Source organism: Hypanus sabinus, chromosome 3 (genome assembly GCF_030144855.1).
Source record: "Hypanus sabinus isolate sHypSab1 chromosome 3, sHypSab1.hap1, whole genome shotgun sequence".
NCBI lineage: Eukaryota > Metazoa > Chordata > Chondrichthyes > Myliobatiformes > Dasyatidae > Hypanus > Hypanus sabinus.
Genome location: NC_082708.1, coordinates 30,269,540 through 30,293,481, shown reverse-complemented (window position 1 = coordinate 30,293,481; position 23,942 = coordinate 30,269,540). Strand labels below are relative to the sequence as shown.

Genomic DNA, 23,942 nt, shown 5'->3' with positions numbered 1-23,942 from the left:
GACAGTTCCCAACACTAGGTAGCGGCAAAACGGCTAGACCAGGGGTTGGCAACCCGCGGCTCTGGAGCCGCATGCGACTCTTTGATCTCTGTGCTGCAGCTCCCTGTAGTTTGTTAGTTTTTGAAATGTAATTCGAAATTTGAAGATTATGGTGATCTTGTACAATCTAAAAACATTGTGGAGACCCCATTTCCTGGCACATCCGAACCGGTTCACAATTAGCCACCGTTCCGGCTAAGGGAGATAGCCTACGGGGGTTTGTGAGTACGTGTCTTTTGGAGCATCCGCGCCCACGGGGATGGGTTGAGGGAGGCTTTAAATCAAGGCTGTTTAGTTCGAATAAAGTTACCTTTGACTGCAGTGTCTTTATTTTAGCGCTGTGTGTAGCGCTACACCGCTACAACGTGTTTTTTATCGCTATTAATATACATCACCACTGCCAATGCCTGACACCCGCCAGTGCGCGCTTTCTTTTAATTCTTCGATCCAAGGTAGGCTAACTATGGAGTAACCTTCAACCCAACGTCTTTTTTTCGGAGTTCAAAATGTTTTTGTTGCATGCAGAAATGTAATTTTGTTTTCTCTGCAGGAGTTCATCAATTTCATAAATGCAACACATTATAGTTTGTTTATACATAGCATAAAGGCAAAAAAAACTGTTGTATGCAGTGTTATTTCATTTTAAATGTCAAACGGGTTTTGTGGCTCCCAGTGTTTTCTTTTCTGTGGGAAATGGGTCCATATTGGCTCTTTCAGTGGTAAACGTTGCCGACCCCTGGGCTTAGAAAAATAGAAGGCTATGGGTAAGCCCAGGTAGTTCTAAGGTAAGGACATGTTCGGCACAGCTTTGTGGGCTGAAGTGCCTGTATTGTGTTGTAGGTTTTCTATATTTCTAGGTTTTACCCTTTCTGAAGTCCACAATCAGCTCTTTTTACCTTACTGACATTGAGTGCAAGGTTTTGCTGTGACATCACTCAGGAGCTGTTATATTTCACTCCCGTATGCCCTCTCATCTCCATCTGAGATTCTACCAACAATAGTTGCATTATCAGCAAACCTATAGCTGGCGATGGAGCTCTGCCTAGCCTCCCAGTCATAGGTATAGAAAGAGTAGAGTAGTGGGCTAAGCACACACCCTTGAGGTGCACGGTCCCTTCAGAGGTGAGGAAGAAGTTCTTCAGCCAGAGGGTGGTGAATCTGTGGAATTTATTGTCAAGGAGGGCTGTGGAGGCTGCCACTGGGCATATTTAAGGCAAACATTTATAAGTTCTTGATTGGTAAGGGTTATGGGGTAATGCAGTTGAGACAAAATTAAGCAGACATAATTCGAAGTTCAAAAGTTCAAAGTAGATATATTATCAAAGTATGTATACTTCTTATGGCCTTGAAATTCATCTCCTTACAGGCAGCCACAAATCAAAGAAATCCTACAGAACTAAAACGAAAGAAACTCCTCGAGCACACAATATGCGGAGAGAGAAAAAACAAATCATGCACCATTAAAGCGAGCATTGAATGTTGGAGCAGACTTAATGAGCCAAATACCCTAATCATGCTCTTATTACATATGGTCGTATGGTCTTTTTAGCAAACTGTATTGAGGCCAATTACATCGAAGCCTCTACTTCAGCCTCTGATGAAGTGAATGAGGTTGATACGGGCTATCACTTTTTGATCATCCATTTACTACATTAACCAGCTGAGCTGTGTAGAACTCATGTGCAAATACTTGATGATATCCTTTTATCATTCAGTATTTATCATATCATTAGAAGTATCTAAATCAAATTGAAGAAAAATTATACTATCTTGTGAAATTAAACCAAGAATGACCTGCATTTATAGTTTTTAGTAATTTCACCGTATTCCATGTGATTGGCTCTGTGGAGAGTAGCTACTTGGGCACGTATCATGTGCATGAAAATATTTTGGAAAGAATGATAACAGTCAAATTTAAGCCTGTGCCATGGTTCGGCCTAATTTCTGGAACTGGCAAAGTAATTGTCCCTGCAACAGCAACTTTATGAATTTACATATGAGTAATGGCTTCAAGTGGTTCCTCTATTTTAAACCTCCTTTGGAAGCTGCCAACTCCAGTCCTGGCAGATGACCACTGCACTGTTGTACTCTGCTCTTCCCATCTGCTTTTGGTCCTCCAGTATGATTACTACTGCTCAGAAACTTGCTTTCCCCAAAGAGGCTTCAAGCCTGGGCTCAAAACTGTTCCAAAAGAAAATTTGAGAATGGTCACCTAACTGCCTAGCTCTCTCAGCCTTTGGGTGATTCACACCCGAGAGGAATGAAGCCAACTACCCCAGGACCCAACTCAACTATTAAGCCAAACCAAGGAGCAACTAGTCCTCACATTGTAATTCCTCGAACATCATTCAACCCAAACTAATCTTTGTCCTCAAGATACAAACTTCTCTCCGATGATCTTCCAGGCTTGCTTCCAGAACCAGTTAAACTGCTGTTCAAAGTCTTGCTTGAGGAATTTGGAATAGGATTTTGATTAACCTGCTTGACATTGTATGCTGCTTGACCTGCTGAGATGCGCAAGCATTCTGTGTGTGTTATACTCTGTACAGCTGCTCGGACTCTACCACTGAAGCACTGCATTATTTATAGCAAAGTCGGGGAAACTAATGACACTGGGGTACAGCTTCCGTGAAAAACTCTTTTCACATTTGCACTTGCTAACTGTTCTGGGCCATTTCTCAGCCTGCTGGGCTCTGAGGGGCTTTCCAGAGTCATTTATAATTCTATAATCATCTCTTCAGTATTGATTCTGGGATTAGATTATTTTCTCTGGATCATCAGGGGCTGAGGGATACCTGGAAGAAGTTTATAAAATTATGAGAGACATAAATAGGGCGGATAATCAGACTCGCAGTCCCAGGTAGAAATATCAAAAACCAGAGAGCATTGCTTTAAGGTGAGAGGAGAAAAGGTGAAGGGAGATGTACACAGCAATAAGAGACAGACAGATAGACAGAGGGGGTGGTGTTGCTCTGTTAACAAAAAAATGAAATCAAATCCTTAGGAAGAGCTGACATAGGATCAGAAGATGTAGAATTCTTGTGGGTAGAGTTAAGAAACTGCAAGGGTAAAAAGACCCTGATGTGAGTTCAACACAGGCCTTCGAACAGTAGCCAGGATGTGGGCTACAAATTACAATGGGAGATTGAAAAGGCTTGTCAAATCAAATCGAATCAAGTTTAATTATCGTTCAAACCATACTTGGATACAGTCAAATGAGACGGCGTTTCTCTGGGGCCAGGGTGCATAACATACATTCAAAAAAGTGAGACCGAGAGAAGAAAAACAAATATCATTACGCAAGAAGACAAATGTATAGTCCAAGACCCTGAGCGACATGTTTATTTATGGTTCAGCGCTCAGCAATCCAGCTTTTCATTTCACTGGAGGAGAGCGCCGACGAAAAAGGCCAGTCCCCAAATGAACTGTTACAACATGTGACAGTGAGGATAGGAATAGAATGATGAGGCAGATAAATGTGTGGCTGAAGAATTGGAGCAGGGGGCAGGGATTCAGATTTTTGAATCATTGGGACCTCTTCCGGGGCAGATGTACAAAAGGGACAGGTTGCACTTGAATCTGACAGGAACCATTATCCTTGCAGGCAGGAGAGCTGTTGGGAGTGGTTTAAACTAATATGGCAGAGGTATGGGAACCAGGATGATAGATTTGAGGATGAGCCAGCAGGTTTTCAAGTAGATGATGTAACATGTAACACGAATATAAGGAAGGACAAGCCAATGATTGGGTACAAGTGCAGGCAGGGCAAAGAGTTAAGTGGTACCACAGAGACAAAATTCATAAGGGTGAAGAATGCAGGACTGAAGGTGCTGAATTTAAATATGTGTAGAATTTGGAACAAAATGGATGAAATTGTGGCGCAGATAGAGATTGGTTGGTATGACATTGTGGGCATCACTGAGTCATGGCTGAAAGGTCATAGTTGGGAGTTTAAAATCAAAGGATATACTTTGTATTAAAAGGACAGGCAGGAAGACATAGATAGTGGTGTGGCTCTGTTGGTAAGGGATGGAATTACATCTTTAGAAAGAGGTGATATAGGGTCAGAGGATGTCGAATCTTTGTGGGTGGAGTTAAGAAACTGCAAGGGTAATAAAAACATTACAGAAATCATATATAGGCCTCCAAATAGTAGCCAAGATGTAGGGTTGAGATTACAAAGGGAGCTGGAAACGGTATGTCACAAGGTAAGGGTAATGTCACAATTGTAATGGGGGATTTCAAAATGCAAGGGGATTAGGAAAATCAGGTTAACGTCGGATAGCAAGAGAGGAAATTTGTTGAATGCCTACGAGATGGCTTTTAAGAGCTGCTTGTGCTCAAGCCTACTCAAGGAAAGGTTATCTTAGAGTGGGCGTTGTGTAATAACCCAGATCTTGTTAGGAAGCTTAACGTAAAGGAATCCTTAGGAGGCAGTGATCATAATATGATTGAATTCATGCTGCAGTTTGAGAGGGAGAAGCACAAGTCACATGGATCAGTATCACAATGGAATAAAGGGAATTACAGAGGCATGAGAGAGGAGCTTGCACAGGTGCATTGGAGAAAAATACTGGCGGGTATGACAGCAGAACAGGGATGACTGAAGTTTCCGGGAATAGTTCACAAGGCGTAGGATAGATATGTCCCACAGAAGAAGTTGTTCTCAAATAGCAGGTGTAGGCAACTGTGGCTGACATGGGAAGTTAAGGACTGCATAAAAGCCAAGGAAATGGCATAAAAAGTAGCAAAAGTGAGTGGGAAGTTGGATGATTGGGAAGCTTTTAAAATTCAACAAAAAACAACTAAAAAGCAATAAGAAGGGAAAAGATGAAATTTGAGGGCAAACTAGCTGATAATATAAAGCAGGATACTTAAAGTTTTTCAGTTATATGAAGAATAAAAGGGAGGTGAGAATTGATATTGGACCACTGGAAAATGATGCAGATGAGGTAGTAATGAGGGAACAAAAAATGGCAGATGAACTTATTAAGTACTTTTCTTCAGTCTTTACTGTGGAAGACGCTAGCTGTATGCCAGAGGTCCATGAGGGTCAGGAAGCAGGAATGAGTGCTGTTGCTATTACAAAGGAAAAAGTGCTAGGTAAACTGAAAGGTCTTAAGGTGGCTAAGTCACCTGACCAGATAGACTACATCCCAGAATCCCGAGAGAGATTGCTGAAGAGATAACAGATACACTGGTCATGATCCTTCCAGAATCACTTGATTCTGGCATGGTCCTGGAGGATTGGAAGATTGCAAATGTCATTCCACTCTTTAAGAAGGGAGGAAGGCAAAAGAAAGGAAATTATAGGCCAGTTAGCCTAACCTCAGTAGTTGGGAAGGTGTTGGAGTCGATTATTAAGGATGAGATTTCGGGGTACTTGAAGACTGATGATAAAATAAGTCAATTCAGCATGGTTTCTGTAAAGAGCAATCTTGCCTGTCAAATCGTTTGGAATTCTTTGAAGAAGTATATTGTGTATAAAATGATGAGAGGCATTGATTGTGTGGATAGTCAGAGGCTTTTTCTCTGGGTTGAAATGGTTAACATGAGTGAGCACAGTTTTAAGGTGCTTGGAAGTAGGTACAGAGGAGATGTCAGGGGTAAGTTTTTTATTCAGAGAGTGGTGAGTGTGTGGAATGGGCTGCTGGTGACAGTGGTGGAGGCGGATAAGATAGGGTCTTTTAAGAGATTCCTGGATAGGTACATGGAGCTTAGAAAAATAGAGGGCTATGGGTAACCCTTGGTAATTTATAAGGTAAGTACACGTTCGGCACAGTATTGTGGACCGAAGGGCCTGTAGGTTTTCTATGTTTCAATATTTAAATAACAAACAGGGTAGAGGAAGGAGAGGCAGTGGATGTCACTTACTTGGATTTTCAGAAGCCAATTGATAAGGTGCCTCAGATAAGGCTGCTTAACACGATAAAATCCTCTGGTGTTACAGGAAGGATACTGGAATGGATAGAGGAATGGCTGACAGGCAGGAGGCAGCAACTGGGAATAAAGGGGACCTTTTCTGGTTGGCTGCTGGTGACTAGTGGTGTTCCTCAGGGGTTAGTATTGGAACTGCTACTTTTACATTGTTTGTCAATAATTTAGACAGTGGAATTGATGGCTTTGTGGCAAAGTTTGCAGATGATACGAAGATAGGTGGAGGGGTAGGTAGTACTGAGGAAGCAATGCGATTGCAGCAGGACTTAGACAAATAAGAAAAAATGGGGAGAAAATTCAGACATCGGGGTACAAAGGGACTTAGGAGACGTGCAAGAAGGTTAATTTCCAGGTTATGTCAGTGGTAAAGAAGGCAAATGCAATATTTGTGTTTATTCAAGGAGAATAGAATATAAAAACAAGGCGATAATGCTGAGCCTTGATAAGACACTAGTTAGGCCGTACTTAGGAATTTTGTCAACAGTTTTGGGCCCCTTATCTCAGAAAAGATATGTTGTCATTGGAGAGAGTCCGGAGGAGGTTCATGAGGATGATTCTGGGAATGAAGGGTTTGATAATACGAGGAGCGTTTGGCAACTTTGGGCTTGTACTCATTGGAATTTAGACAATAGACAATAGACAATAGGTGCAGAAGTAGACCATTCAGCCCTTCGAGCCTGCACTGCCATTCTGAGATCATGGCTGATCATCTACTATCAATATCCAGTTTCTGCCTTGTCCCCATATCCCTTGATTCCCTTATCCATAAAATACCTATCTAGCTCTTTCTTGAAAGCATCCAGAGAATTGGCCACCATTGCCTTCTGAGGCAGTGCATTCCAGACCCCCACAACTCTCTGGGAGAAGAAGTTTTTCCTTAACCTTGTCCTAAATGACCTACCCCTTATTCTCAAACCATGCCCTCTGGTACTGTACTCTCCCAGCATCTGGAACATATTTCCTGCCTCTATCTTGTCCAATCCCTTAATAATCTTATATGTTGCAATCAGATCCCTTCTCAATCTCCTTAATTCCAGTGTGTACAAGCCCAGTCTCTCTAACCTCTCTGCGTAAGACAGTCCAGACATCCCAGGAATTAACCTCGTGAATCTATGCTGCACTTCCTCTATAGCCAGGATGTCTTTCCTTCACCTTGGAGACCAAAACTGTACACAGTACTCCAGGTGTGGTCTCACCAGGGCCCTGTACAAATGCAAAAGGATTTCCTTGCTCTTGTACTCAATTCCCTTTGTAATAAAGGACAACATTCCATTAGCCTTCTTCACTGCCTGCTGCACTTGCTCATTCACCTTCAGTGACTGATGAACAAGGTCTCCTGGATCTCTTTGTATTTCTCCCTTACCTAACTCTACACCGTTCAGATAATAATCTGCCTTCCTGTTCTTACTCCCAAAGTGGATAACAAAGTGTAGTAATTTAGAAGGATGTGTGAGGATCTCATTGAAACCTACTGAATATAGAAAGGACTGGATAAGTTGGATGTGGAGAGGATGTTGCCTATGGTGGGGGAGCCTAGGACCAGAAGGCAAAGCATCAGAATAGAGGGATGTCACTTTAGAATGGAGATGAGGATAAATTTCTTCAGCCAGAGGGTGGTGAATCTGTGGATTTCTTTGCCACAGGTGGCTGTGGAGACCAGGCCACTGGCTCGAGAAGTTGATAGGTTCTTGATCAGTCAGAGCATGAAAGGTTATGGGAAGAAGGCAGGAGAATGAGGTTGAGAGGGAAATGGATAAGCCATGATGAAATGGCATAGGAGACTTGATGGGCTGAATGGCCCAATTCTGCTTCTATGTCTTATGGTCTTCTGGTAAGTTTTTTACACAGAGTGATAAATGTCTGAATGCATTGCCAGGGTTTCTGGTGGAAGAAGAAACATTAGTGGCAATGATGAGGTATTGAGCCTGGTGTATGAGTAGGCAGGGAACGAAGGGATTGTGTGCAGGCAGATGGAATAGGTTTTAGCTTGCACCATGGTTAGCACCAGCATTGTAAGCTGAAGGGCCTGTCCCTGAACTGTATATTTCAATGTTTTAGGAGTAGTGCGCTGTTTATTTATGATTGTTACATTAATTAAAATGTGATATCACTCAAAATACCTTAATTACTTTACAGATAATAATGTGGAGCAAATATTTCCAAGTTTGTAGCCAGTAGACTTCTTTTTGAAAATAATTCAAATTGATTTGATTTGAGGCACCACACACATAATGTTGGAGGAACTCAGCAGGCCGGGCAGCATCTATGGAAAGGAGTAAACAGGCGATGTTTCGGGCTGAGACCCTTCTTCAGGACGGGTCCCGTGTTATTGATTTGATTTGCGTTTAGTTCTCCTGCAACACCTCAAACCCACCATATCGAACATCCAAAGTTCAAAGTAAATGTATTATCAAAGTGCATATCCTACCCTGAGTTTCATTTTCCATCGCCTGCTGGACTACATTGGGCCTCGCAACATGTGAGTCTGCATCTGACCTTACCCAGTATCCAGACCTGAGTTGCCACAAGCTGCTCATCAGCAATGAGAACCCAAAGATGTGGGTTGAAGAAGCTTTAGTTCTCTGTCCTGGCTGTAAACAGCTCATTTAACATGGACCAGAGAATAAAGCTGTGATCTTCCGGCCATCTTTGGTGGGCAGTGAATCCCAGCTGTAACGTTTGCATGCATATCCATTGGGAAACATAGGTGAAAGTTCAAACACCTACCTCTCCCTGTAGTAGCACACACAGAGGTGCACCAGTACACCTGTGCATTCACGTAAATATCTAATCAGCCAATCAAATGGCAGCAACTCAATGCATAAAAGCATACAGACGTGGTCAAGAGGTTCAGCTATTGTTCAGAGCAAACATCAGAGTGGGGAGGAAATGTGATCTAAGTGACTTTGACTGTGGAATTATTTTTGATACCAGATGGGGTGGTTTGAGTATTTCAGACTGCCTGGGATCTTCACAAACAACAGTCTCAAAAGTTTACAGCGAATCTTGCGAGAAACAAATAACATCCAATGAACAACAGTTCTGTGAACGAAAATGCCTTGTTAATGAGAAAGATCAGAGGAGAATGGCCAGACTGGTTTACGCTGGCAGGAAGGTGATAGTTACTCAAATAACTATGCATTACAATAGTGGTGTGCAGAAGAGCATCTCTGGGAGTGGGTAGGCTACAGCAGCGGAAGACCATGAACATACACTTAGTGGCCACGTAGGTACAGGAGTACTATACCTAATAAAGTGGCCACTGTATGTATATTTATGTTGTTTCTCCTGTGAAGCAATGGCATGCATGGGTCTGTTGGTGTGTTAAGTTCCCCAGTTTCTTAATTCTGGGAAGTATTGCTGTCTGTGATTATCCAGCACACTTTTAGAAGTAAAACTTTGCTATATTTTATGTTATTTCTGTGGTCTATTTGAAGTAGATCATTTAACAAAAACACACTGCGGCCAGGGTTTCTGTTAACGTCTGTTTTTCAGACTTGGCAAAAGACAAGTAACCCTATTCTAGAGAACAACTTCTGTTTACTTGCCAAGTACTAAAGCCTCATGTTAAAACTTCTACCTTTCTAAAGTCAGAGGTCTGGCTAATTCCAGCTCAAACTAACCACAAAAATTTGCTTGTTTAGAGGAAGGGACTCCACCTTGGCAAAATAGTCTGTACATTAATGTTATTCCATAAAAGGAGGGAGCGATTCTGTTACCATGACTACGACTGGGAAAACTTTGCACTACTGGAATTTCTAAGAGGTTACTTTAGGCCAACAAGCCAGCTTTCTTCCGAGTTGGTAATGCTGCTGCATAAACCCTTTACTATCGGAGTGGAGGCAACTTCATTAAATAGAAGAGAAATAATAAATTCAAACAGCTTTAAATGAACATAAAGTTAGTTTTCATCCCTGGATAACAGTAATCTGTTGAGAAAGAAAGAAAAGCTTGGGGCCTGTAAGAACTCTTTTTAACAAAAGAGCTGTTTACAATATCAGTTGACATGCTCTCAGCTGCAGTTACTCTCTGACAGTGGGTCCCAACGCCGCAAACTCTTTGTAGAACAAGATATCACCAGGTGTCTTTCCTAAATCTCTTGCTGTACTCCTATAACCATGGTCTGCTCCTTGTTGCCTCCCCCTTACTGGTTTGATAATCATTTTGCCGATCTAGATGAGTGGATCAATAATCCACAGATATGAGTTCAAATACCATAACTCAGCCTGCGGATAAAAATAATCTATTATTTAATTTAAAATGGAATATAAAGTTTGTGTTATGAACAATGACCACAACATGCAAATTACTGTAAATTCCTACTTGATTCACTAATGCCATTTGTGGAAGAAAATCTCCACAATTTAGGAACAAAGGGATGTGGGAATACAGGCCCATACTTCATTGCAAGTGGTGTCACAGGTAAGTGGGGTCATAAAGAAAGCTTTTGGCACATTGGCCTTCATAAATCATTGTATTGGGCACAGGAGACAGAATGTTATGTTGAAGTTGTATAAGGCATTGTTTTTTTTTTATTTATTCATTGACAGGATGTGGGTATCACCGGCATTTATTGCCCATGTTGCCCTTGAGAAGGTGGTGATGATGCAGCCTTGAACCGCCGTAGTACCCGAGGTGTAGGTACTCCCATAGTGCTTTTAGGGAGGAAATTCCATGATTTTGACTCAGCGACAGTTGGTGAGGCCTAATTTGGAACATTGTGTGCAGTTTTGGTCACCCACCTGCAGGAAAGACGTAAACAAGGTCGAAAGAAGCAGAGAAAATTTACAAGGATGTTGCTGGGTCTGGAGGACTTGAGTAATAAGGAAAAATTGAATAGGTTAGGACTGTATCTTCCTTCTAGAACATGAGAGGAAATTTGATAGGGGTGTACAAAATTATGAGGGGTATAGATAGGGTAAATGCAAGCAGGCTCTTTCCACTGAGATTGGGTGGGACTACAACCAGAGGCCATGGGTTAAGGGTGAAAGGTGAGAAGTTTCAGGGGAACATGAGGGGAAACTTCTTCACTCAGAGGGTCGTGTGAGTGTGGAATGAGCTGCCAGCACAAGTGGTGCGTGCGAGCTCAACTTCCACACTTAAGAGAAGCTTGGATGGGATGTTGTCCCAGTGCGGTTGGATGGGAGTAGGCAGTTTAAATGGTTTGCCATGGACTAGATGAGCCAAAGGGCCATTTTCTGTGCTGTACTTCTCTATGACTCTAATTTCTTCTTTGTAGAAGGAAGTTTCAAGTTCCTGGGTGTCAACATCTCTGAAGATCTATCCTGGGCTCAACATATTGATGCAATTGCAAAGAAGGTACAACAATGCCTATATTTAATTAGGAGTTTGAGGTAAATTGGTATGTCACTAAAGACACTCACAAATTTCTACACATGTGTTATTCTAACTAGTTGCATCACCATCTGGTATGGAGGGGCCATTGCTCAGGATCAGAAAGAGCTGCAGGAAGCTGCAAATTCAGCATGCTCCGTCGTGTACACTAGCCTCCCCAGCATTGAGTGCTGAGTTCTGTTCATTTGGGCTATGCAAGCATTTAGCTGGGATGCACACTTTCACTGTTTTGGGCATGTGTTCGTAGGGTGGAGGTGAATTGTGGGTAAGAAGATGGTGTCCTTATGTACTGAATGTGAACATATAAAGTGAAGTTGTTTAAACGAAAGAAAAGCTTGTCTTCGTTGTTTGAGTGTTAATGGTGGTTGTTTAAGTGTTAACAGTGGTAGCAGAGGGTGGTTTCCAATTGTAGGATTTTGCTGGCATTCAATGAGAGCAAACCTTACAACAGCTGGAAATATAAAATTGGAATGTGGACTCGAGTTATGGAGCTTGAGAAGAAGAAGCGGGCCCTTGCAGTTGTGCTGTCCCTTTCAGGAAGAGCAAGAGAGACCGCGATGGGAATCTTGGTGGAAGACTTGAACAAAGAGGATGGTCAATAAATGCACTTGACCCAGTTTTTCTGAAGGAAGGAAAGGATAGGATTTATGAGATATATTCAGACTGAGACAAAATTTCCAGAGACAGTCCTAGATTATATTATTGATTTTGAGCAAAAATACAGTTGCATGCGTAAATCCAAAATGGAACTTCCTGAAGCAGTATTGGCTTTTAAATTGTTGGATACCACGTGTCTAGACATGAAGGACAGACAGTTAGCATTAAGTGCATGATTTGTATCTATGAGGTTGGCACTGAAGAGGATTTTTGGAGAAAGGGCAACCAAGACAACAGTTGGAATTAGTTTGGGCCAGGAAATGGCATTCTTCCCTGAGCAGAAATGAGAGTGTAGCAAGCCTAGGTCCCAGAGTGACCAGATGAGGGGACCATTGCTTGGCACAAATTCATTAAACAAGCACGGCTGGAGATTGAAATGTGCGGTTTGTCAAGGTACTTATCTCTCAACAAAAAACTATCCGCACAGAACTAAACTAGTTAAACTAACTGAGGAAAATAACAAACCTGAAAATATAGAAGAGTGCCGTGTCACATTGTTTGAAAAGGAGTCACTTACTAATGCAGAGATTTTGATGATAGAGTCTTTATGATCTGATGTTATTGATACAGCATGCACGTGCAGTGTGTGGAGAAAAATGGCTTGAAAGCGACGTAAGCGAATGAAACCAGAATGACGTGCAGAAAACGGTGAATACAGATACACCCACTTACAAGGCGTTCAAATTTGCAGATGGAAAGATAGTACGTTCTAGCAAAAGAGTGAAAATTCGGTTAGTATCTCCACTGCTGATCTCTGCTCTTTACTCTGAGGTCCTGCCTTGTTGCTTGCTGAAAATGTATAATAATGCGTCGATGATGTGAACGCAAGACAAAGGCTGAAAGTATGAACAGCAGGACCTAGTGCAAAGTGGTACACAACACAACATGGTGTATGTTATGTTTTGTAACTCCAGAAACGAATTGAAATAACAACATGGGAGCCCAGATATGTGTCTACTTAGCTTCTTTTCTTTACTGAGGTGTGCAAATATGATGTGCTGGTCTAATGCATATGCCATTCATGTATATAACCAATAATGAATTATGTAAATAGAGAAAGAATACTTTATCAAACAAAATATTTACAATATCACTCAAATATTAAATACACTACACTCCTCCCTGCTTAGCTATAAACTTCAACTCAATGTAGAATGCATCTCAAATCAAATATGTAACATATTGCTCTCTAGTTAGATTATATCTATCTATCTATATATACTGTACAGAGATATATATATATCCACAGAATAGTAAATTTCAAATTGTTTCATTCAGGCCTAAAGATTTAACCACAATGGAAGCTTTCTGACTCTTGTGGGATAACGTCTTTCTTGATGGGGAGGTGGAGGGGGGGTGGGTCACTCTGCTTGGCAGGTGAGAGTTGTGTCTATGAAACAATCTCATGTTCTGGGGCCCCCTCCATGGTGATTGATGTGTCGTCTCCGGATGACATCAGGCACGATCTCCATTGTGTAGGAGAATGATTCAGTTCTGTCCTTAATCTTTTGAAGTACCTTCTTTTGATCACCTCTGAAGTCCTGCTTGGACTGCTTGTCCAGGAGTGCAACATCAAACCTCCTTGCTTGAGGAGTCCTGAACTTGTCTCAGCTGTTTGTCTTACATCTCCTGTTTGAGGAGATCCAAGCGTGAGCACAAGGGTTGACCCAGGAACAGCATAGCTAGTGAGTTGTTGTTTGTGGAGTGTGCTGCATTGCAAGGTGCAAGGAGGAAATTGGTGAGCTTCTGATTCAGTGTCAGTGTAATATTTTCTGCTGCTGTTGCTTACAGTGCATTCCATAAACTGTGGACAAACCCTTTCCACCAAGCCATTTGTAGCTGAGTGGTACGGTACAGAAGTAAAATGTCTTATTCATTTTCAGGAATGATTGAATGGGTTCCACAAGAAACTGTGACTAAGCTGGAGAAAGGGAGTAAAAATCTTTGCATTATGACTCTGTTGTGATGTACAGACGTGAATTTGTAAGTCTAATGGTTTTTGGGAAGAAGCTGTTCTGTACCCTGCTGGTCCTGGCTTTAATGCTGCGGTACCGTTTGCCTGACAGAGGCAGCTGAAGCAGTTTATGGTCGGGGTGACTAGTGTCCCCGATGATCTTCCAGGCCTTCCTTGCACAGGCCTTCCCTCCTCAATGGAGGGAAGTTCACATCCACAGATGTGCTGGGCTGTCCGTACCACTCTCTGCAGTGTCCAGTGGTCAAAGTTGGTGCAGTTCCCATACCAGGCAGTGACACAGCCAGTCAGGATGCTCTCAATGGTGCCCATGTAGAAGGTCTTGAGGATCTGGGGGCTCATGCCAAACTTCTTCCGTCACTTGAGGTGGAAGAGACGTCGTTGTGATTTTCTTGCCTCAAAGCCAGAGTGTACAGTCCAGGTGAGATTGCGGTGACATTTATACCGAGGAACTTGAAACTGTTCACTCACTCAACTGCAGTCAATATGATACCGAGTCTATGGGATGTTTACTTCCATGGCTCATAACATGTGACATGACTGTACCTAGAACATAAGGTTCGGCTTCACAGCCAAGCTTCACTGGACAAAACAGATTGTAATGTCTGACATCAACTCTTCCTTTGTCTTTTGGAAAGCCATTTCACATCACTTTGTCCATTGCTATTTCTTCCCAATCTGTAGTAGTGAGTTCAAGGGATGGAGAATGCTTGGCAGGAAACTGTTATAGTAAATGAAAAATCCTAAAAAAGGACTGCAACTGTGACACGACCTTTGGCCTTGGTGTGTTAACCACCGCTTGAAGTTTCTCAGCACACTTGTGTAATGCTGTGCGTCAATGGTGTGGCCACAGTAATTGATGCTTGGTTTAAAGAATTCACACCTGTTGCATCATACTCTAAACCCATAATTTTCTGATCTTTTTAATATTGTCTTGAGATTCTGAATCTTGTGTTGACATCCAGTTAACACTGAGTGCCTGGGAGCCTTGCAGCACCTGGTTCATAGCTTTCTGCCAGGGTACATAAGGATATGCTTCTCCAAAAATTAAGCCTATTACAGCAATAAAACCCTTTGTGAATATTTATGGTGAGAAATACCTTGGACGCAGGTGGAAGCAATTATGATAGCAACACCTAAGAGGTACTTAGACAGGCACATGAACCAGGAATAGGACAGAAGGAAATAGACCATATGTGGGCAGGTTGGATTAGTTTTAATTGGTACAATGGTATAGTGCCTAGGACCATGAACATCCTTTCTTCTCCCTGGGCTTCACACATCACTCAAAGGACAAACGTTACTAGATCCATTTCTATTTGAATGTAGCATTTGCCAAGGTTCACCAAGTTGTGCTAAGCTCAAGGACATCTTCTATTCCACTGTTATAAGAATATCGAATGTTCCCCTAGTACAAGAACCTCAACCTGACAACCTACCCTCACTGTGATCTTGCACCTTCTGTCTATCTGGCTGCACTGCACTTTCTCTGTAGAGTAACACTTTATTACATCATTTTTTCCCTTGTATTACCTCAGTTGTAATAAATTGATCTGTATGACGGTGTGTAAGACAACCTTTTCACTCTACTAATAATGAACCAAATACCCAATTTGTCAATTAGGCCTTCAAAGGACTTGTTAATGGCATATGCACCTTGTCCATTAGGTATATGGCTACAGGAATGTACACTCAGTGGCCATTTTATTAGAGACCTCTTGTACCTAATAAAATAGCCACTGAAGGTATGTTCAGGGTCTCCTGCTGCAGGAGCAAATCCATTTCAAGGTTTGACGTGTTGTGCATTCAAAGATGCTCTTCTGCACGCCACTGTTGTAACGCATGGCTGTTTGAGTTCCTGTCAGCTTGAACCGGTCTGGCCATTCTCCTCTGACCTCTTCCATTTCAAGGCATTGTAATGTTATTTGTTTTTCCCACCATTCTCTGTAGGGACTGCTGTTCATGAAAATCTCAGGAGATCAGCAGTCTGAGATTTTCAAGCCACCCTGCCTGGGACCGCAATCATTCTACCGTTAAAGTCACTTAGACCATGTTTCTCCCCCATTCTGACATTTGATCTGAATATCAACTGAACCTCCTGGCCATGTCTGCAAGCTTTTATGCATTGAGTTGCTGCCACATGATTGGCTGATGAGATTGTAGGGTAATATACTTGGTGGAATTGTACATAATTCACAAACACATTTATTTCCTTTGATTATAGTAAATGATTACTATGGTTTTTCTTAAACATAAAATGCCTCACATTGTTTTATTTGTGAAAACCTACAAGATATTTGCAGTAACAAGTGTACCTAATCAAATGGCTGCTGAGTGTAGTCCTTTTTTCAGTGAGAATGGGAAACACAAAACAAGCCAATCAGCCGGGTGGAAGGATCTCGCCTAACCAGCAGGTACTGCTACACAGCATACATTTGTATGAGGAGCACTAATGTGTTTAAAATGCATCCTTTATTCCCCTCCTGAAAGTGCTGTGTCACGCACAGACACAGCTGCACAGTTGGCAGCCTCGGCCTCTGCTAATCAGCACAGCACATCCCTTGTTACCCTAAAGGTATAATCTTTCAGACATTGAAATTATCCTATCAACCAGTTACATATCACCGTTCGTCCTCCCCCACCAAAGGAAATCGAGCCTCGGACCTGCTCACAACACCCCTGCCTTTGGCTAGTTGCAGCCCTTGAACTGTCACCAGCAAGAACTGCAGTTGAGTGCTTTACAGAGGCCTTTAGTTTCAGGATGAGATCAACACCCGGGCATTGCATTGTATAGCCTCACATTTCAGAATCTGTGTAGAAACTGAGGCTGCTATATGTTCTGCAATATGCTGACCACTACACAACACTTTCCACAATAGGAAATCAGAGGGAAACGTCAGAAGTAAGTTTTTTAACACAGAGAATGGTGGATGCATGGAACACACTGCTAGCAGAGGTGGGAGACGCAGATACATTAGAGGTATTTAAGAGTGTCTTTGTTAGGCACACGGATGATTGTAAAATGGAGGACTATGCGGGAGGGAAGCATTTGACTGAACTTGGAGTAGTTAAAAGGTTAGCCCCTCATCATGGGCCAAAGGACCTGTGCAATGTATTATGTACAAATGTGGTGAACTACATATACCTGTCTGGACACGCCCCCCCGCTTGCTCCTGTGGCTCCTCCCACAGACCCCTGTATAAAGGCGATTGGAGACACAGCCCCGGCCTCAGTCTCCAGGATGTAGTGTGGTAGTCATTTGCTGCTTGTTCTTTCTTCCAGCCAATAAAAGCCTATATCTCGCCTCACGTCTCCGAGAGTTTTTGATGGTGCATCAACAATATAATCACCATGTCCATTTTCAGTTTCAAGTTCAAGTCTAAATTCTAGTTTATTGTCATTCGATCATACACACCAAAGGAAACAGCGTACCTCCAGACCAAGGTGTACAACTCAGTACATATAACTCACACACTTAATACATAAAGCTTTATCATCGCAAATCAATTAACAAATAATAAGCGTACTTACGACACAAGTTAAAAAGTAAACAGTATAAGCTAGAAGTGCATGACATACGATGATACCCGGGTGGTGGCAGGGAGTTCAGTAGTCTTATGACCTGGGGGGTAGAAGCTGACTCCCATCCTAACAGTTCTAATGCTAGGGCACTTCCCCTGATGGTTAGGGGTCAAAGAGATCGTTGGATGGATGGGAGGGATCATTGACAATGCTAAGGGCCCTGCATATACAGCACTCCTGATAAATATCTTTGATGGGAGGAAGAGAGACACCAACGATCCTTTTAGTAGTCCTCGAATTCCTTGGTAGGGACTTGCAGTCAGATACCTTGCAATTCCTGTACCAGACAGAGCTACAGCTGGTCAGGACACTCTCAATTGTGCTCCTTTAAAAATTGGTTAGAATGTTGGGGGGGAGTGTGGGGAGAACTCCTCAGGAAGTGGAGACGCTGCTGTGATTTCTTACCTAGAGGACCAGGTGAGATCATCCATTACGTGCACTCATGGAACTCCTAACTCTCTCTGTGTAGTGAGGAGTGGTCAGTCTGCAACTTCCTGAAGTCCACCGTCACTCCCTTGGCCTTGTCCATGTTGAAACACAGGTTGTTGTGTTGGCACCGTTCTACCAGTTGCCCTACCTCCTCTCTGAATGCCGGCTTGTCATCGTTGATGAGGTTGTGTCATCATGATTTCGTTTCATCTGGAACTAACAGCATCAGCAGTGTGAACAGCAGCAGGCTGAGCACACAGTCCCGGGGAGCGCCAGTACTCAGTATGTTGGAGCTAGAGAGGTCTCTGCCATCTGTGGCCTTCTTGTCAAGAAGGACAGGATCCAGTTACAACGAGACGTGTTGCGACCCAACGAGGACGGTTTACCCACCAGCTTCTGAGGGGTGATTGCATTGAATGTTGAGCTGGTCAATAGACAGCATCCTGGCATATGAAGCACCATTTTCCAGGTGGGACAGGACGGACTGGAGTGCAGAGGCTGTGGCATCATCACTAGAACAATTTGAGTGATATATGAACTGGAAAGGGTCCAATGTAGCAGGAAGATGGGACTTAATGTGATCCATTACCGGCCACTTCAAAGCACTTTATAGTTGCTGAGGTCAGTACCATTGGACGGGGTCGTTGAGGCACCTTACTGAGCTGTAGTGAATGTAGTTCTCAGAGTCTCCAAAGCGAGGTAAAGTCAGTGAATATTACAGCACGACATCCCAGCCTCTGACTCTGTACCAATGATCAAACACCTATTTACACCAACACTTATCCACTTCATTGCCCTCATCTACACACTGGCGACAATTTAAAGTGAGTGATAACCTGGTTACCCATGTGTCTTTGGGATATAGGAGGAAACCAGAGCAGCCAGAGGAAACCCATGGAATCATGTGAAGGATATGCAAATTCCACCCACTTAGCAGTGAAGGTCAGAATTGAACACAGTTTGCTGAAGGTGTAAAACCTTTCACCTTTAACCCTTAGCCCATGACCTCTAGTTCTAGTCTCAGCCAATCTCAGTGGATAAAACCCTGCCTCCCTTTAGCCTATCTAAAACCATCATAATTTTACCTTTATGAAAATTCCCCTCATTCTCCTACTCTACGGGGATTTTCGTCAATCATTTTGTTTTGGCACTATTTACAAAAACCTGTGTTGATATAATCATGACAGTCACTTTTAATTCCTCTCCCTGGGTTTAAAGGTGGGCTCAATTTGGAGGGTATTTGTTGTTGTGTAGAAAGATAGTGTGATGGAGAGAAATGACTTACTCCCTGGGATCCTGCTGCCTTCCTGCTGGGCCTTAATCTTTAACCTGCAAGGGATTCAGGTAAACGAAGGAACAGGAATTGTTAGAAACATTCAGCAGGTCAAGCAACATCTGCGGGAAGAGATTTGATTGTTGATTTAAGTCTGAGGTATGGAATAGAATCTGGCCCCGTGAGGCCAAACCTGTCTGAAACCGAGTTGCGGATTATGAACATTTTAAATTCAGATTTTATTTTGGGAATAGATGAGCACAAGGGCACAGAAAGGGAACGGCGATGAAAGATGAGCTTTATTTGCCACAGGCACTTCGAAACGTACAGTCCTGACGCAGGGTTTTGGCACTAAACGTTGACTGCTAATTGCACTCCATAGATGCTGCCTGACCTGCTGAGCTCCCCCAGCATTTTGTGTGTGAAGCATTCATACTGTACAATAAATTGTGTTGTTTTATTGTACATAAAGGCGAATATAGTCCCAGAACGTGCCAGGGGCAACTTGTAAGTGTCACCACACTTCCAATGTCACAACAGCTTGCCTACAACTTAATAACCGTACGCATTTGGAATGTGGGAGGAAACTGGAGCACTTGTAGGAAACCCACACAGTCACAGGGAGAACATGCAAACTCCTTAATTGGAATTGTCAGCTTTTAACATTTGAAAATGGCTCTTAAATAAGATGGGAGTCATCAATTTTACCTGACTTGCAGCTGTGACTCTTTCCTTCAGAGTACAAGATGCTGCAGCCCAGTCCATCACAAACTTAGCCTTCCCCGCCAGAGCAGTCGGAATTCAACGCCAGTCACTAGCTGTGTAAAACATTACACAAACTGCTGTGCTACTGTGGCACCTTCAGTTGCAAGTTCCAGTTGATTGTCCTGGGGATAATTGCCCAGGGTTTAAATGGTATGCAAATTAGCTTTTTGCAGCAGCAACACAGTATATTTCAAACACAACAGATATACTATAAATAATGCATGAAAATATAAATGAAAGTAAACATAATGACATTTTTGTAAATTGGGTGTATTTTCTGAGGTGGAATTAGGATTTTTCAGGTTTATCCAAAAGCCTGATGGCAGTGGGAGAGAAACTGTTATTGTACTTTAAGGTATGGGCCTTCAGGCCTCTGTAGCTTTTGTCTGATGTTGAGAAGTGTCGAGAAGAAGGATGATGGATATCAGTTTCCTGAGACATCGCCCCTTGCAGATGCCCCTCTGTGGTCTCAAGCACCCGACCCTGCACGTCACCCCACTTCCACGGGGAAGTCGGAGGCCTGATGTCTGCGAGTCCACAAGACCACTGGAGACGGACACAAGACACACTGTGTGTGTGAGAGGGAGGTTGGGTGGACGGCAAGGAGCAAAGGGACTTGTTTTGCTGCAGTTGTTTTATTGAATGAACAATTTTGGGGATGTTATTTCAGCACCAGAATATGTGACTGTAAGACCATAAGACATAGGAGCAGAATTATGCCATTCGGCCTATTAAGTCTGCTCCACCATTTACTCATGGCTGATTTATTATTCCTCTCAATCCTATTCTCTTGCCATAACCACTGACTCCCTTACTAATCAAGAACCTATTAACCTCTGCTTTAAATACACCCAGCGACTTGACCTCCACTGCCTTTCACAGCAAAGATTTCCACCCTCTGGCTAAAGAAATCCCTCCCTATCGCTGTTCTAAAGGGATGTCCGTGTATTCGAAGGCCCTGCTCCCTGGTGACAGTTGCAGGCTGCCCCAGCACATCGTTAGGTTGCGTTGGTTGTTAATACAAATGATTGCATTTCACTCTGTTTTTTTTAATAAACGTGTGATCGGTAAATGAATCTGAAGCCGAATCTCGTTGGGAACGTTCGCTGGCAACACCACCTTCTCGGTGGCTGTTGCTCTTGTTCAACATGGGTTGCAGGTGAAATTACAATTAGCCATGGATGCTGTGCACCAGAGCTATCTGAAGGATGGAATTACTATTAATGACATCTGGTTATCTGCAAATTATATTATACATTTGTTCAGAGATACAGCATGATAGCAGGGCCTACCTGCCCAAGGAGCCCATGCCAGCCAATTATATGACATGTGATCAATTACGTCTTTGAAATGTGGGACGAAACCAGAGTACCAGAATGAAACCCACATGGTCACAAGGAGAACGCACAAGACAGCAGTGGCAATTGAACCCAGGTCACTGGTGTTGTAATAGCGTTATGCTAATCGCTGTCAAATACAGTAGTGAGGTGATGACTATAATTCTTCCTCTGGATTATTTGGTCTTTGACAGTTTAAAAATGCTTTTGCTGCTTCCTTTGTTTCAATGGTATATTTTGCAGAAGTACTTATCAATGATTATCTTCCTTAGTTGTATGGTTCATTTTCAGTCTGGGCAGCAGATCTATCAATTTAGTTATCAGGAGGGCCTTTGGAACGTGTTTAAGAGGATAAAGAATCAATGAGGGCAGTGCAAAGCTTCACATGATAAAAGGATAATTTACTGCAAGGCAAATCTTTTCCTAACCTGAGATGTGATTCATGGTGGGATAGGTCTCGGTGCTCCAAAAATCTTAATTATTCACACTTTATCCAAATAAGATTTTAAATATGTATGCATTGAATGCACGCGTGCTTGTGATCAAATACTCGAAACCTCTGATTTTAGTTGTCTATCTTTCAAATTGTGTGATTTTACTGAAAGCTGTTCTTGCTCAGCTGCATTAACGCACAGGTATATTAGCTTCACAAAGTAATTGGCCACAAGGGACCATTGAGCTTTACCATTTAATGTGGGTTGTCCTGAATTCTAGGCATTACATCCCTAAAGGGGAATACATGCTTGGAATTCTTCTGCACGATCCTGCAGGCAAAATGTGATAGAAACCGAATGATCCGATCCCTGGGTGAGGAATGAGAGGCAATGAAATGTATTTTTATAACAGCCTAATTCTTATATGCTTCAGCTGTTATTATTCATCATTCCAACCAATTAAGGCAATTAATTTGCAAAAGAAGGTTATCTCACTGCCAACAGGAAATAGTTTTGTCGGTCACTCTCAAAAACAGCAACTTCCTTTTATGGATCACTTTTCATGTAGAAAAATTACAGCAGCATTATTCAGCAAAACTTGACTGCAGCTTCTCTAAGACATAGGAAGAGGGGTGACCAAAGGCTTGGTAACACAAGAAGGTTTCAAGGTGTCTCACAGGAGGAAAGAGAGTGGGTAGGTGGTGAGTGCCTTCCAAAGCTCAAGGAACTGGTCACTGAAGATATGGTCACCACCGGAAGACTGAAGTAAATTGGGGGTATGCAGGCAAGGTACAGAGATCTCAGAGCTGCCAAAACAAGGAGAGGTTTACTCATGGGGGATTTTGCAAACAAAAGGGATGTAAGGAAAATGTGCAAAATGCTGGAGGAACTCAGCAAGTCAGGCAAAGTCTATGGATGGGAGTAAACAGCCAATGTTTCGCTCCAAGATCCTTCATCAGGTCTTAGCCTGAAACGTAGACTGTTGACTCCTCTCCATAGGTGCTGCCTGAGTTGCAGTGTTCGCTAGCATTTTGTGCATGTTGCTTAAGAATTCCAGCCTCTGCTGAATCTCCTTTGTTTGGGATGTATAGAAAATGTTGTTTATGATGCCTGCAAATGAACTGAGGGCAATAGGGAACTGGCACAGAAGAGGCGATGAAAGGTGGGAGAGGTCAGCCATGATCATACTTCAACGGTGGGGCTGGCTTGAAAAGCTCAGAGGCCTACTCCTGCTCCTAATATGTTTTTATATTCTTATATTATAATTTCACTTCATTCATGGAATAACTTTACATTTTATGTCTGATTAAATATTCAATGTAATAGATTTTCAGGAGTTGTAAGAATTAAGAATTGTAAATTATAAATTGCAATCTCTTAGATTCATTTGGATTGCGTAGATGGGTCACAGAGGAACTTTAAATTTTTATTTAAGTAATCTTTATTTTATCATTTTTTTTACCAGTCCTAGGTTCAGCCTGGTATGGAGAGTAACCTAGTGTGTGGAACAGACGGGGAGTTAGAGAAAGTCTTTATCAATCCAGTAGTGTTTATTTTCCACATTGTATTAATTATAAGACTGATATAATATTCACTCAGTGATGCTGGTGTAATCTTGTGGTAATCACAGGGAAAATGCTCCAGGCATAAAAATAATATTTGATTTTAAGTTTATCTTAAGTTTCTTTGAATCTAAGAGATTCGTATTGGCAGTACATAGCATAGCGGTTAGTACAATGCTCAACATTGTCAGCTGTAAGATTGGGGTTCAATTCCTGCTGCTGTCTCTAAGGAATTTCTACTCCCCCTTTGATCATGTGGGTGTCCTCTGGATGTCCGGTTTCCTTTCATAATCCAAAGATTTCTGGGTTAGGGTTAGTAAATTGTGGTCATGTGATATTGGCACAGGAAGTAAGACAACACTTGTGGACTGCCTCCAGTATACCCTCCAGTATACCCTTGGACTGTGTTGGTCATTGATGCAAAATGACATATTTCACTGTGTGCTTTGATCTATATGTGACAAGTAAAGCTGATCATCACTCTTTAAAATCTAAACTAATAAAGCTGCAATTTATCCGACACACTAGGAGGAATGACTGGGATTAACACTATTAAAATGAATACAAATAAAGGGTTAATGACAATCCTTATCAGTAAGC

At 42.3% G+C, this 23,942-nt stretch overlaps 1 long non-coding RNA gene across 2 annotated transcripts in view; it reads left to right on the top strand.

Annotated features, from left to right (window-relative positions):
- LOC132391147 (uncharacterized) overlaps positions 1-23,942 on the top strand; it is a 70,156-nt gene that overhangs the window by 5,663 nt on the left and 40,551 nt on the right. For both annotated transcript variants that reach the window (XR_009511097.1, XR_009511096.1), the window contains exons 2-3: positions 11,216-11,295; positions 16,313-16,374. This is a non-coding gene — a long non-coding RNA (uncharacterized LOC132391147). The remainder of the gene's footprint in view (positions 1-11,215; positions 11,296-16,312; positions 16,375-23,942) is intronic.